The following is a 16,064-nucleotide window of genomic DNA, read 5'->3' on the forward strand; positions in this document are numbered from 1 at the left end:
TTCCTTCAAGTTTGCTTGATATACTGAGAGTAAAACGTTTTGCTGAATTGCTATGGAAAGACATATTTTAAATATTGCCAGAAACTGATGATCTGCAAAAAATTGTTTTGTTTAATATAATCTGCCAAAAACAGATATTCAGGTCATCGCTTAACAGTCCTGTAACTCTTCTTACAAATACTCTCCAAGGCAGTTGGCATGAGATGATAATCAGCTGTAAACAATGTGGCTGTGGAATAACTTTGACATATTTCAGTGCATTAAAATGCACTCAACAAGGTTACTGATTTGGCAAAATTTTGTGAATAATTAGAGACAATGTTTTGATTTTTTTTCTTGGTTACCCTATCATGTAAAAAAGAATATGTTTTTTTTTAACACATAGTCTTTTAAAAATAAACCTTTTTAACTCTTATTTTAATGTGTGACAGAACATCTGTACGCTTGTGAATCATCAGCCCTTACTGTAAATGTAAAAAACAGCTTGGAATCAAACATGACTCAACCTCCAACTCACCAAGAAGAAGGAAAAGCCTAGAAGCTCTAAATACATGAGCTAACCTCCAAAAACTTAACTCTACCCATGCAGTTAGTAAATCCCTTTTTCCACATCACTACTTCTGCATAAGAAGTAGAATAAATGCTTAGACAATCTACAAATAAGAAACACAACAGACTAAGTACCATAGAATCACAGAATAATTGAGGTTGGAAAAGAGCTCTGAGGTCATTGAGTTCAACTGTGTAATCAGCACTGCTATTTTCACCACTAAAATTCAGGGTTGGTGACTCAACTACTTCCCTCAGAAGCTTGTTCTAATGATCAACAACCCTCTCAGTGAAGAAATGTTTCCTAATATCCTGTCTAGTGGCCTTCAAGGATGTAGGCCTTCTAGGATGGGGGGGTTACATCAGTGTACGAGGGAAGGGTTACAGATGTCATTTATTTGGACTTGTGTGAAGCCTTTGAGAAACCCCACCACAACATTCTTCTCTCTAAATTGGAAAGACGTGGATTTGATGAGAGGATAATTGGATAAGAAATTGATTGGATGGACGCATCCAAGAGGGCAGTGGTCAAGGGCTCAGAGTCCTTTTGAAAATCTGAGACCAGTGGTGCCCCTCAGGGGTCTGTATTTGTACCACTGTTATTTAATATCCTCATTAATGACACAGTATGATCAAGTGTACCCTCAACAAGTTTGCAGTGGTGCACCAAACTGAGTGGTGGAGCTGACACACCTGAAGGACAGGATGCCATCCAGAGGGACCTGGACAAGCTTGAGAAGTGGCCTATGGGAATCATGAGGTTCAACAAGATCAAGTGCAAGGTGCTGCACCTGGGCTGGGGTAACCCCCAGTATCAGCACAGGCTGGGGATGAAGGGATTGAGAGCAGCCCTGCCCAGAAGGACCTGGGGGTGCTGGTGGATGAGAGGCTGGACATGACCCAGCCATGTGCACTCAGCCTAGAAAGCCAAACGTGTCCTGGGCTGCACCAAAAGCAGCGTGGGCAGCAGGGCAGGGAGGTTTTGTCCCTCTGCTCTGCTCTGGTGAGAGAGACCCCACCTGGAACATGGCACCCAGCTCTGGGGTCCCAGCACAGGAAGGATATGGACCTGTTGCAGAGCCACTGAGATGATCAGAGGGGTGGGGAGCCTCTCCTGTGAGGAAAGGTGGAGAGAAATGGGTTTGTGCAGCCTGGAGGGAATGGCTTAGGGGTGACCTAATTGCAGCTTTCCAGTACCTGAAGAAAACCTTCATGAAAGATGGAGGGGGACTTCTTACAAGAGCATGTAGTGACAGCATGAGGGGGAATGGCTTCAAACTGAAGAAAAGTAGGTTTAGATTAGATATTAGGAAAACATTCTGTGAGGGTGGTGAGGCACTGGAACAGGTTGCCCAGAGAAGCTGTGGATGCCCCATCCCTGGCGGGGGGAGCAATTTGGTGGAATGAAAGGTGTCCCTGCTAATGGCAGAGGGGTTGGAACTGGATAATCTTTAAGGTCTCTTCCAATCCAAACCATTCTATAATTCTATGATTCTAATTCTTTACCTCTCCTGCAGCAACTTGAGGTCATTTTCCTCTTGTCTTCTGGCTTGTTACTTGGGAGGAAAGGCTGATTACTACCTCACTAAAAATCCTTTCATGATTTTCCTTTGAAACAGGTTCCCAGGCTCCTGCCTCTCTTCCTGGCTGAGAGGGAAGGAATGAAAATCAGAGCAAGAAATTGCAGGGCATGGTCAGCTACACTGTCACATTTTCACCCATCCTTGTTACTGATAGTTTTTATACAGTGTTTTTTCATCTTAAGCCCACAGACAATTGCAAGGTGAGAGAAAGAGAGGTAGAAGAGAGGTCCTCTGAAAGGGAGTAAACTGAAAAAGAATTACTAAAAAGGAAAGGAAAACAGAGTGCTGGAAAACACTGGGGAACTCAAATGCAGGTTTGGGACAGGCATGAGGGAACCAGTACTTTTAAAATGCTTAGTATGCTCTGAATGCTACAAACTCTTTGAGGACACAAATGAGTTACTCATGTTTTCAAATTTCAGCTTCATATTTGCTATATCACCACTTTGTCATAATAATAGAACAAGGTAAACTTTGACTTGTTTGAGGAGTATATTCTTGATCCATCACCAATGTCCCTATTAAGCTACACAGTTTAGTACAACATAGAAACCTAACATGCCATGGAACCTTTTTCCTGTGATTTACAGTTCCTTCTTATCTTCTTTTCCCATGTCCTGCAGGCATCTTCATTTGATTCATTGCTGTTACAGCAACAATTTGCATGATGACTAAAAGCAGAGTAATCAGCTGCTAGCCACAGGTCAACAACAAAACATCCCAGTCCCAGGAATAGCTACATTTTGGTCAATTAGTGCCAATCTGGAACCTGTAGCTTGGAAATGAATGAAACCATTGTAAATTATTTTTTTTTGAAAACTAAACAGGGAATATTTGTTACCTAGACAATAGAGATTTATTCACCAGAGGCCACCTGATAGTGCTTAATTTGGTCTAAGTATTCTGCGGAATTGGAAGCTTTGTCTTTCGTCAGTTGTACAGATGTTTCCCTCAAGCCTTCTGAATCTTATCTAGTATTCCTCCTCTGCTTCTGTATATTCACTCAGACTTACAGTCCATGTTCTTAGGTTTTACCAAGAAAACACAATGGCATACCATAAATCTCATATTTTTTTATATGTAGAACCATGACATAAACTTGCCAGATCCCAAAAGATGACATTTCCTTACTTGGAGTCTGAGATGACTATTTTTTTTTTTCTGTGACCACTTTAAATAGGAGAAACAGTACAAAGAGAACAATCTCCATTTTGAGGCATACAATTAAGCACTTTGTTAATATTTTTAATATTTGCAATATTTAGCATGAGATCACAATGCTGTCTACACATATAAACAGATTGGATAAATAACTTAAGGTCAACAGCCTTCTTGGATGATTCATTCGTTCTAGTGATAACTGGATTATACATTAATATGAACTAGAATGAAATTATATATAAAATATATTTTTGTGACACATAAATAAGTATTACTTAAATAGAAATGTAATAAAGAATTAATTTATAAAAAACTTCAGTCTGCACATCACCTAATTAGGTTACCTAAGAGAACTTAATCACTTCAGGTTACGGTAGGATGACACACATAATATGGTTTTCATTGCATGTAATAATAAATGCAATAGCTCTAAAAGTTCAATAGAGATACAGGAACACAAGTTCCTTTTTGCAGCAGCGCAAACACCACATTAGTTCATGTTAAAGTAGCTTTACAAGGATTTTTTCTTGTGACTTTAACATGTTTTTGACAACGAGGTGCTCAGTAAATAGTGCCATGGAAACTGCCAATCAGGGACAATTACTTGGATGTATAATATACATCTGCAAAGATTACTAAACAAGATACTTTCTCCTGTTATAAAACTAGAAATAAATCTTCATTCTCTGTGAGTTACAAGTACTGTGAGAGCTGTAACTCTGCTGTGAAGTGTTTCTGAGGTTTGCTGCAAAATCTGTATGGCGTCTAAGAACATGTGAAATGTGCAGTGCTGGGAGATTTCTCAACACCACCTCTTCCTTATGTAGAAGATACTGTTTTTAGGGGGAAAATATCTTGTCAATTATATACTTTTCTATCTCATTAACAATTCAAATTAATTGGCCAAATATCAAAACTAAAATATCACTGCCATGAAATAATCGTAAATTTTTGTTGAGATTCAGCATGGTCTGAGAGACCTCACTTTCCTCCTGGGCTGGTCAAAAAGGTCTCATGGGACTTAGTTTCCAAGGAGGTGACCTATAATCCCTTCCCATATAAACTAGAAAGAGGGGCCATCTGGGTTTCTAGAGAAAGGGGTTAACAAGTGAAGCTGATGTGACTCAGGTTGGCTCTGGGAACTTCTCAGGGAGAAAACGACCCTCTCTGGAGGCCAGGAAAGCTTCACTCAGCTGCAGGGACTCAGTAAGTGGTGGGGTTGTGGATGTATGAGACTGGCGTGGCTGGGATAAACCACTGTCTGTAATGAGAGAATGAATGACAAGGGAGGGAGGTCTAGTATCACATTGCTCTGCTTTCTACTCCTTCAGGGATCACAGACATGCCTGTAAATAGATAAGGTGAAAGTAAAATTTAATAGAAATTCAGAGAAGGATTGAAGTTATGCTGTGGATTGATAGTAAGATGCTGAATACTAACATTTCCCTAAAATATGCAATGAATTAAAAAGAATGCTTGTTAGACTGTCAACTGTAAGGGTAGGAATGGCAACAGAGGCAGGATAAAAATATTTGAATTAGGTCTAGCTGTGCTAAAATATAAACTGGAAGCACTGTCCAGTCCTCAGGGCAGGTACCAGTGCAGGATGTGCCTACCAGGGAGGGTTTAGCAGTTTCCACTGGATCTTTCAGCAGTGTAGGGGCATGAGCAGCTCAACACTGCAGCAGCTCCAGGAAGCAGCTAATGCCAAGCTCCAGCAGTGGTGCCAGGGCTGGTTACACACTCTCTTGGGAGCCTCGCTGCCCTCCTCACTGCATAGCAACTGGAGACAGCCCTGCTTGCACTTCAGGCTGAGGATTTTTAGGAGATTTACTGTGTTGCTGACTGTTCTGCAGACAGCAGAGCCCTGCTCCTAGACCCAATCCCTGCTGTGACCATTTTTGGCTCTGTGCCTGCTACAGAGGAGCAGCCACCAGTTCAGTGAGTGCAGTTAGTCACATATCCAGGTCCTGTACTCTTCACTAGTACATTTTTGTGGATCATAGTCTATACATGGAGTTAGCTGTCCTTGAATTTCAGTTAGCTGATCTGAATTTCAGATTCAGTCTTTTAGAGTACAGTCTACTTTCTCTGGTCCTCTGTCCAAATTAAAACAGCTAAATAAACACCACAATTACCTTTGAGCTTTTCTACACCTGACTAACAGTTATATTTTAAAACCATTCAAAATATCTACCTGGACCTGTTCTGAAGAATGTGCACAGCTGGTTTCTAAACTGAGATAAAGGAATTGGTGTGGTATCTTTATGGTTAGGATCACAGCATTAATTAAACACAAAGACAATTTATGTCATGTAAACAAACAAGCATTTCTAAAGCTCCAGAAAGCTAAATATATAATGATTTTACCTGACTCAGAAGTGCTTTAAATACTATGGATCAAAGCCTCATTGTAAGGATTTCTCCAGTTTTGCCGAATGTGAAATCCTGTTTCAGGGGGGAAAAAAGGCTTTTTTTATTACCTTATCATATTTTTTGTCTTTTTCAGATAAGTAAAGTGACTGTGTACATACAATTAAGAAATAATATTGCCATGTAAATAATATTCAAGCTGTAACTGAGATAATCTAAATTTTAAAACCTAAATTTAGCATCCATAAGGTAGAGAAAAAAATGAGACACTATTTTAAGAAATAAATGTATACCATGTAGAAGTCTTCAGGCCCCACAAGATCCTGTGCTCATTTTAGGCACTGTACAAATACCAAGGATTTTCCTCTCTCTCTCTTAGACCTTGCAATCCAAACCTGTAGTTCTGCTGGTTATTTTCTAGAGGAAGCCCCAGGGCCTGCTCAGATACTGACCACAACCCAACTCTGTGTGCAGGAAGATGTGCTGGTGAATCTCTCACTCTTGGGGCAGGGCCGTGCAGGGCCAGAGTACAGAGAGACGAGACGAGACGAGACGAGACGAGATGATGAGATGAGACACATTAGGTTGAGAAACATCCATAACAGCTATACCAGTATCTCTTCTTTTCCAAGGCATCACAGAACTGGGAATTTTGAGGCTGTTTCTGCCTGAAGAGAGGGCAAGGGCTGCATGTCTTTTCAGAAAAGGCACCATTTTCTTCGAGACATCAGGCAGAAGGAAGCAAGGTGTTGCTCACAACTCTACAAACTGGGCAAGAAAAAGTAGCTAAGCAATAAATAAAAAAATTAACAAATGTAAATGAGATGTACATTAAGTCACTTACCTTTCATGGAACTATCTAGACACAGAAGTTGAAAATTTAAACCACTTTTTGCATTTGGTGGTATTGAATGTTGAGAGAATTGTTTCTTTCTTGTTGCTGAATATGATCTCTTGCAGGTTTAGGTCCTTAGACAGCTTGATAATTATATCTTGATTTCCAGGAATCTATTTGCTAACACATGCATTTTAAACAACAGATATCAAAACATTTAGATAAAAATAGTAATTATTCTCTATTCAGGGTGTGTTACTTCAGTTGTCTGACTAATTACATGGGTTTGGTTTTGTTCTACAATTAAATTAATTAACTTGCTACTTAGGCTATTCCCATATTCAAGTAATTTTGTTTCAAAATATTAATCAAACTATTTTAAGTATCACAACAAAAAAAAAATTAGCTTCAGAGGAAAAGGCATTTCCACAGAAGTCTTGTAGGATGATGTCAATTTATGACGTGTCCTTACCCAGACACACAGGATGCCTTCACACATTTTGTTTAAAAGTTATACCCTCTCAAGTGGGACTGTGTTCCTTTTTTAACCCATTAGTTATGGAAAACAGAGAGAATTTGAATGCAGAGAAATAAACTTTTACATAAAGTTCATGATGCTGTTTTCTGAATGTTTTTATGCTTTTCTGAGTGGATGGTGGTTTTTGTCCAGTCAGTTTTGATCCCTTCTGTGCTTCCTCTGAGACGGCTGATGCACTGACTTTTTTCTGTAACTGATCCTCAGCTCCTGATGCCTGAAACAGAACACATTATGATGCTAAAAGTTGTTTGCTGCCTTCCAGAGGGACCTTGATGGGCTCGAGGTGGGCCCCTACAAACCTCATGAAGTTCAGTGCAAAGCTGAGTGCAGGGTCCTGCATGTGCACTGAGGTAATCCAGCGTGGATAAGGGCTGGCTGGAGAATGGGCTGAGAGCAGCTGAGAGAAGGACTTGGAGGTGTTGGTTGATAAAAAGCTTGGTATGACCCAGCAAAGTGCCCTTGCAGCTCAGGAAGCCAACCACACCCTGGGCTGCACCAAAAGCAGCATGGCCAGCAAGGAGGGGATTCTGCCCCTCTGCTCTGCCCTCGTGAGACCCCAGCTGGAACGCTGCATCCAGCTCTGGGGGCCCCAGCATGAGGACATGGACTTGCTGGATAAATGCAAAGGAGGCCACAAACATGATCAGAGGTCTGGAACCTCTCTCTTATGAGGAAAGACTGATAAAATTGAGTGTGTTCAGCCTCTAGAAGAGAAGGTTGAAAGACCTTATAGGAGCCTGCCAGTACCTAAAGGGGGCTACAAGAAAGCTGGAGAGGCAGTGTAGGTATGGGATGGGCAGTAACAGTTTTAAAGTGAAACAGATTTATACATTGGGAAGAAAACTGAGGTGAGGCACTGGCACAGGTTGCCCAGAGAAGCTGTGGCTGGCCCATCTCTGGAAGTGTTCAAGGCCAGGTTGGAGGTGCCTTTGAGCAACCTGGTCTAGTGGAAGGTGTCCCTGCCCATGGCAGGGGAGTTGAAAATAGGTGATCTTTGAGGACCCTTCAAACCCAAACCATTCTGTAATTCTATGATTCTATCTTATCCTGTACTTTCAAATAGTGAACAATTCTGAATAAAAACTGCAATTCCTGTCAAGAGGAAGAAAGATTGGTAAGAGCTGAGTATTTTTGCAAAGCCCAATCAAGTACTGAGTTTCAATAAGTCTTCTGTATATTCAGTGAAAACCTTGACATTACACTAACACTCATAAGTGGAGTGTGTAAGGGGTGGGTGGGTGTGTGTTTTAGCCACAGATTTTTTTCTCATTATTTTATTATGCTAAACTGTTATGAAAATATACAGAACTAAGTTAACTGAAGGGACCTGCCAGAAAGTCTCTTTAAAATGCAAGAATTATATAAAAAGCCCTAAATTAAAAGAGAATCAGAAGGTAAACTTTCAGTGTGAGGAGGGAGCCAAGAAGAATAGAAAATGAAACTTAAAGCTATTTAAAGTGTAGGTCTGAGAGAAACTGTTTGAGAAGTTCAGGAAGTAGCTTGGGAGATAATAAAAATAGTGACGATAAACCCTGTCTGATTGACAAAACTTTAGGAGCCTGAGTCACTAAGATGCTGTTGATTTAAATAGGTACTTGCATAAGAGTTTGAATTTTCACAGTGAGGGAGGGAGGCACTGGGGCAGAGGGCTTGAGGAGGGTGTGGAGTCTCCACCTTTGGAAGTATTTCAAAGTCAACAGGACACAGCCCTGAGCACCCTGCCCTGGCCTCAGAGTGCACCCTGCCTTCAGCAGGGCTTGGATTAGACAGCCATCTCCAACGTGAGTGATTTAATAATCCTATGATTTGGAAAGGTAGTCTGAGATGCAATCAGCTCCACAACTTCATTTTTGCCACAACCTTAATATTTACCTACACATTATTTTTACCTACAATCTTAATTTTTACCTACACAATACTTTATTTTTAATGTCATGCTTGTGAAAAAAAAGATTGCTTAGAATTCCTGTAATTCACAGCTTTGAATTAGACTTGAACATTTTACTTAATATTAATTTTTCCTAATCTGAAGTTTAGCACTCTCCTAGGGAGCTTTTTTCCCTTGAAGTTTTTTCACTGAGAAAACACTTGAAAACTGGAGGTACCTTTGGGAACAGTTCAATTCAGTTAGGTCAATGGTACACAATATGATAAAAGCTATGAGAAAAGCTATGTGCATGTTGACAAGCTTGTATTAAACTCCATTCTGTTCCATTAATTTGTTTTGAACTTATTCTGTGATGACACCATTTTCAAGTGCAGCTATAAAATCTGCATTACACTGAGCTATGTGTATCATCCTTTCCTGACCTGGAAACAGTGAAATTGTGGCTCCAGATAAAAATTTTCAGGTACGTATAATATTTCCTCTCTTCATATTAGAGTTGAACAAAATATTTTAAAATGGTATTCTGGTAAAAGTCAAAATGGGCAGCTGAGAAATTTGAACTTCACAAGAGTTTTAGGTTTCTTCAAGGTAGACTAAAGCAATAATGTAAGTTTAATCAGATACTGCAAAATATAGTTGCAAGGAAAATCTATGTTAAGGTACTCTGTTTTTTTCATGCCCTATTATGTTCTAAACACAAATATCTATAGTTTATACTTTTGAGCTTCCCCGTCAATATCCTCCCCAGGTAGGTGTTGCATTTTCCCTGGAAAAAAGACTACCATTAATTCATTTTATTCATTCTATTTCAGAACACTTCAAAAATACAAAAAAAATTAATCACTTAATTTTACTTGCCCTAAAGGACTCATTTGAATTAGTTGAAAATACTTATCTAAAATTGTACTTAAAATCATACTTCTGTTACTCATATTGTTTTTTCCATCTTTTAAATTGCTAATTAATAGTAAAATGAATCTTAGAAATATGTAGTTTGTCACAACAAAGATCTATTTACAGGCACATTGTGACAGTGTCTGCTGGGATGACTTTGTATTAATGTCTAATGATCCAAGAAATGAGTACAAACTTTATATGATTCAGTTTAAAAATCTTCACTGAACATTTTGAACTGCTGGAATATAAGCAGTTTAATATGTGTTTTAGAATTAGGAAATAAAAGATTAAATTGTAATGTATGGGATGTTGTCCATGAATTTCTAGATAAACCTGATGTCTTTATATTGGATCATGATTTTAAGAACTGGAAATTACAACCATTCAAACCAGTCTATTAAAAAATGTATGATTTTTCTTGGTAGTCTGAGAGCTTCACTATGTCTGAGATGATACTAAAAAGTTAAAATCACACCAAAATGTAGAAGAAAATCAAGTTAAGATCCTTCATTTCAAGAAGCAGAACATCTTATTCACAAAAAGAGTAAACAGAGATTCATCAGAGGTTTGGTAAAGCCTGCAGGGAAAAGAGTTGAGTCTACATTGGATAAACCTTCTGTGGAGGTACATGCTCAGCACAGTGAGGAAGAGAAAAATTAGGCAAGAGGTCAAAGGAATGCTTGGCAGGCAACAGCTTAGCTATGTCTTGCTCAACATCAGCGATCAGAGCTAGTCTAGTCCCAGCAAGCCTTTCTGTCATGCTCTGCCAGAAATGTCAATAGGAAAACATACTTCAAAGCTCTGTGGGGGAGGTGAGAGGCTAAGTGTCTTGTTTAAACAAGCTCTGTAAATTTTATATTGCAGCACTTAGGTGGGAATCCCACCAGACATCTCTCTATCAGCAGTTCTCTGCCCTGCTGTCTCTGGGATTCACTTCCCAGGTCATGGGTTGGGAGAAAGATCCCCGTGTGTGCCAGCAAGCATAGCTTCACAAAGTAGTGTGAATTATCAGGAATTAGAACTACTGGACAAAGAGAGAGTCCAATTTTGCTGAAATTAGTGGCAATTAGGTGTCCAAGTAGACATTAGGGATTAAAATATCTTTGACAATGAGAAGGTAGATTAGGTACTTCTCCTGTGACAGTATATTGTGAAAAATGTTCTCTGAACATTTTGTTCATAGAAAAACTGTGATCATTGCTGAAACTCTTTATACAATGGTGAGAATTTGTCTTCATCCAGAGCATAAGCATAGATGTGTGGTAAGGTAGAGAAACAGAGGGGGGAATAAGTCAGCAAATGATTGAATCAGACTGGGTAATAGGTGGAATTCTTCTGTAAATGTTTCACAGACATGCTTAGAGTAGATAGCAAGAAATACAGGATTGGCTATTGCTTTGAACCATAGGTGTGGTTTACAAGTTAGGTCAAGACAGCAGTCAACATGTAGCAGCTGCTCTAGCAGAAACCCCTGAGCTGTTTTTCTATTACTTTGCTGGGTGTTTATAAGACCACAGGGAACCCCAAAACTGCTTGTGGATATTTAGGTCTCAGCACACATTGAGCTCTCTAGTGCTTGAAGAACTAAAGCTTGTTTGGGGAGCCTGTTGCTGTTCAGTCCTACCCATAGCATCATTAACTGAATTCCATGGGCACTGACAAAAGCACTTCAGCACTGACCAATACTGACCTGGTCCAGTGCTGGCTTCACTGCTGATTCACTCTCAGTATTCAAAGCTGATGTTGCCTCATCAAGCAGAAGAATATTGGGATTGTGAACTCTATTAAAATTAGAAAGTATCACAATGATTCCATACCAGAAGGCCAAGACCTATGATGTATGTATCAAAAAGAAAGCAATACCCATGGAGATGTTGGCTGATACAGCCTGTTTGGTAGCATGATAGCAGTATGCTTGACTTCTTCTTTTTTTTGGTACCTCAAAGTAAAAAAAAACCCACAAAAACCCCCAGAATATACAAGAAATTACCCTCTCTTTCACTGTGTATATGCATAAATTTCCCTTGAAATACATTGAAGAGGTATAAAATATTTTTGTGCACAGTAATCCAAGCCCAATAAATATCTTGCTAAGAGTAGAAGAAAGTGTATTGACTGCCCCTCTATACTTGTGATATACTGAGCAATTTTATCTTCCTGTAATTACAGATGAACAGAGAAAATGTCTGCAACAATGGGTTTTCATTTAATGTGTCTTGGAAAGTAAAAAGCATTGAGATGATACTTGCACCAGGGATGCCCTTGAAACTGTCATTCAGCCTTAACTTTCAGTAAAAACAAACAAACAAACAAACAAAAAAAAAACCCAGAAAAGTGCATCTTGCCAAAAGCAGGGTAACAAACGTGATTTGGGGTATCTTAATTACCACATCTGACCTGAGAGGGAAAATGGTAAGGAAGGAATGTGATTCTCATGGTGATCATGAACTCTTTATTCCAGAGTATTGAATAACCTGGCAAACATAATACTGGTTCAGTATCAAAGATTTTAGTAATTATTTTCAAATTGTGGATAGAGACATGAGGCTGAAGAGTTACAACAGAAACAGTAACCTGAGAAATTGCACTTATATCTCTACAAAAACAGCACAGGAATCTTGCAAACAAATCCTAAATAAAATAATAGTCTGAAATAAATGGCAATAAATTATGTCATGATTTAGGGAAGCAAAGAATGAACCCAATTCTTTGGTACTCTTTTTTCTAGAGAGGCTAGACCCAGTAAAACTAATCCATTGGGGCTTCATTAATGCCAATTTATCCTAAAGCCATGAGATAAATTATTAAACAATAGTTGTGAAGCGATAAAAGAACATTAGGGTAAAAAAGAGTTAGAAGGAAGACGGAGGTGTTCAGCATGGAGATGTAATAATACCCAAGGGAGCTGACAACATTAATTCTTCACTCAGTCTTGGGATTTATTGCTCTTACTTAAATTAATTACTTGGGCATGTAAACAATACTCATGATTATGAAATTTTCTGATGGAACAAAACTGAGACGATCAGTACAGAAAACCAGTGAGAAGACAAGGACAAAAGAATACCAGAATATCTTACAGAATTAAGTAAATTATATTGGAGAGTAATACAAAGAGAAGCAGATGAACCATAATTATGTGAAATACAATATGACAAAATGAAAAAAATATGATCAGTGAAAACCTATACTGTAAAAGAAAACATAAATGACTTCATTTGGTTGCCTAGCAAAATGCTATCTGAGAGAATCTAAGATTTATTTCTATAAACAGCACAGGGAAGTAAACCCACAGGAGGGAGCTACTAAAGCAAAGGCTCAGTGCTGGTCCAGGAATAAATTAATATACAGGAACTGTGCATCCATTTTGTTGGAAAGAGATGTTCAATCTTCAAACAAGTAGAATACCCTTCCTGAAGCAGTGGAGTTAAAAAGCTCAGGTCATACACTTGTTTTCTACAAAAGCAAGACCTGATCTCAGTAACAGGGAAGGTCTTTCAGCTTCTGAGCCATGAGGAAAAACCTACATCAGGTTTAGTGCACTCGTGGCAGGAAGTGGCTGGCAAACAGTGCCTTGAGGATGAGCAGGAAAGAGAGATAATCAGAATTATGAGAGTAATGAACAGCACTGGGTGACCAAAGAGAGATGCTGTATTGAACTGGGCAGCCAAGTGAAGGTACCCAAAGATGTTCCTTAGCTGAGCTAGGTAACAGCGGCAACTGGAGCATAAAGGCATGGAACATGTTTTCTGTGGGTGACAGTTGTTATTTAATTCTGAGTTTCAAAACTTGCTGGTCATGCAATTTTCAAAACTTTTGTGGTCATGCTGTTTATATTTAGATAAAGGATCAAAAAGATGGCAAGACTGGTACTTCATAATGTAATACAAATAAACACATGTGCATGACCTTGGTATTTTAGTGTTATCCTCAGGGATTTTTTGCCACGTTCCTGTCCTTTTAGTTTGTAACTCTCACTGGGTTTAAGAGGTCTGTAAGACCATATTCTCTTTAAGAAAGGGACTCCATCTCTACATGCTTTGTGATGCTTTTTTAAACTACTAAGAAGAAATTAATTAAAAGAAAAAATCAACAGCAAAAATATATTAGAAAAATGAAAAATCTCTTTAGCCACTGTTATAAAAACAGCCAACATGTGGAAACTTTGCAGCATTATATCTGACTCCACGCTGGTGGCACTGCTCTTCTACAGTTGCCCCAGTGTCATCATGCAGCTATTCACACCTATATCACAAGATCTAAATTCACTAAGAGACAGATTGTATTTTTAAATCTTACAGACACCAAATGGGATTATAGAAGATATGGGTCACCATTTTATTGAAAACTCATATGTTTTTCATATCTTTGCATGGAGATCTGATGAGAATTCCAGAACAGGACTAAAGGCCAGAATCACAAGTGTCAATTTCCAGCCTTTTGTAAAACCAACTCTAAATGCAATGGAAAAGGTAGCCACCACCTGAATGAACATTGCACTTTTCCCCTATTCCTTTTGTAATCTTGGATATATCACTAAAAAAACCCAGCTGTGAGAGATCCCTCCCCCAGGGCCCCCCTCAGAGCAAGACGTGTGGCAGCAATTTGTGCACTGGGCTTTGCCTCACCCTCCTGTGGTCCTGACCCACTGACAGAGGAGGGAAAGCATCAGAGAAGAGAAAAAAGGATGAACAGGAAAGCTGTGGCAGGAAGAAGAGAAACCAGGTTGCAAATCAGGCAGGGGTTATGGCAAAATGGGAAGAGGGGAGTGCAAGGGGACAATGAGGAGGGAAAGATGTGGGCATGGAGGAAGAGTACAAGTGATCTGGCACAGATGGTATTAGGGTGGGAAAATGCAGGTGCTCCCTCACTCATAAAATGATGTTAGCTCAAAGACATAACAGAAGTTGAATTCCTAGAGTTCTGTGAAATATTTGTAATAAGATTAACAAAATATTAGAATAATCTTTAGAGAACATTCACTTGAGATCTCTATTATAAAAAAGAACAGCCATGACTTGACTGAAAACTTTCCTATTACCTCCAGCTTTCCGATCAGAATGTAAGGAAAATCTCTTAGAAAAATTCTTCACTGATGTACAAATAAAGAAAAATTTGCCACAAAGTTTTATAATAGCCTTTAAATTATGCTGTATTTTCTTTCTAGAATTAGTTTAATGGATAGTTGTATTTATATCTAGAAAATCAGTGTTGCTTTTTAGTGTTTGATAGCATTGGTTGAGAATGGACAAAAGCTCAAAAAATTAAACCAAAAAAAATTGATCAGAATGAGGTTTGATAATGTGAGAGCTCTTAGAAACTTGGAGGAACTCAGTGTTTTCCTTTCATTATGAGTTCTCAGGGTGGCCTTTAAGGCCATTACATCAATGCAGTAGAATGAGGAGGCGGCAGAGGGGAAGGGGAAACCTGCTCTCAGAAGAGCAGAGAGAAGCAGCCAAGGCAGTATTTGAGCATCCACTCTCCAGCTGCTTGTGGCTATCCTGTAATTAATTATTTGCAATTCCTAACAACAAAGATTTGCCAGTCCCTGGCTTTCACTGACTAAAGCCATGGCTTACTGTCATGATGTCAAAACAATGTTCTGTTAGAAATAATACTCGTTGGTAAGAGTGAAGAACTTTTCTCCTTTGGCAGACACAACCCAAACCTGATTCTTTGCCTCAGGCTGTCAGCAGAGCTCATGAAGTATTTCTATAACATCCCTTTTGTCGTGTTACAGTCATCTTTGAGGCACGGGAGACTTTTATGTACTTTGGTACAGAAGTCTATGAAGTTCTGTTCAAGCATTTTTTCATAACTGTTTACTTCTTAATACACTTGTGATGTATTGAATGGTTTTGACATATGGAAAGCCACTGTATGGAGTGGATATATTTAACGGGTTGGATCTATACGCTTGACCACCATTTTTCCTGCACAGAAAAACAGAACAGCTGAAGTTGACGGGCACCTCTGGAGATTGCCAGGTCCAAAGCCTAGCTAAAGCAGGGCTAAGTAGAACAAGTAGTTTGGGGCCATAACTAGTTTAGTTTTGGATATCTGAATGTAAACTCCACAACCTCTCTAAGCAACATGTTCCAACATGTTCATCCACCCTCACAATAATAAACTGTTTTCTTGTGTTCAGATGAAATTGGACCCATCACTTCTTCTTCTGCTACTGGACTCAAAAAAGAGTAGTGTTTGTGCACATACATATTCACCCACAATGAGAAGTTC

The sequence above is a fragment of the Vidua chalybeata genome, chromosome 1 (assembly GCF_026979565.1).
Source record: "Vidua chalybeata isolate OUT-0048 chromosome 1, bVidCha1 merged haplotype, whole genome shotgun sequence".
NCBI classification, from domain to species: domain Eukaryota; kingdom Metazoa; phylum Chordata; class Aves; order Passeriformes; family Viduidae; genus Vidua; species Vidua chalybeata.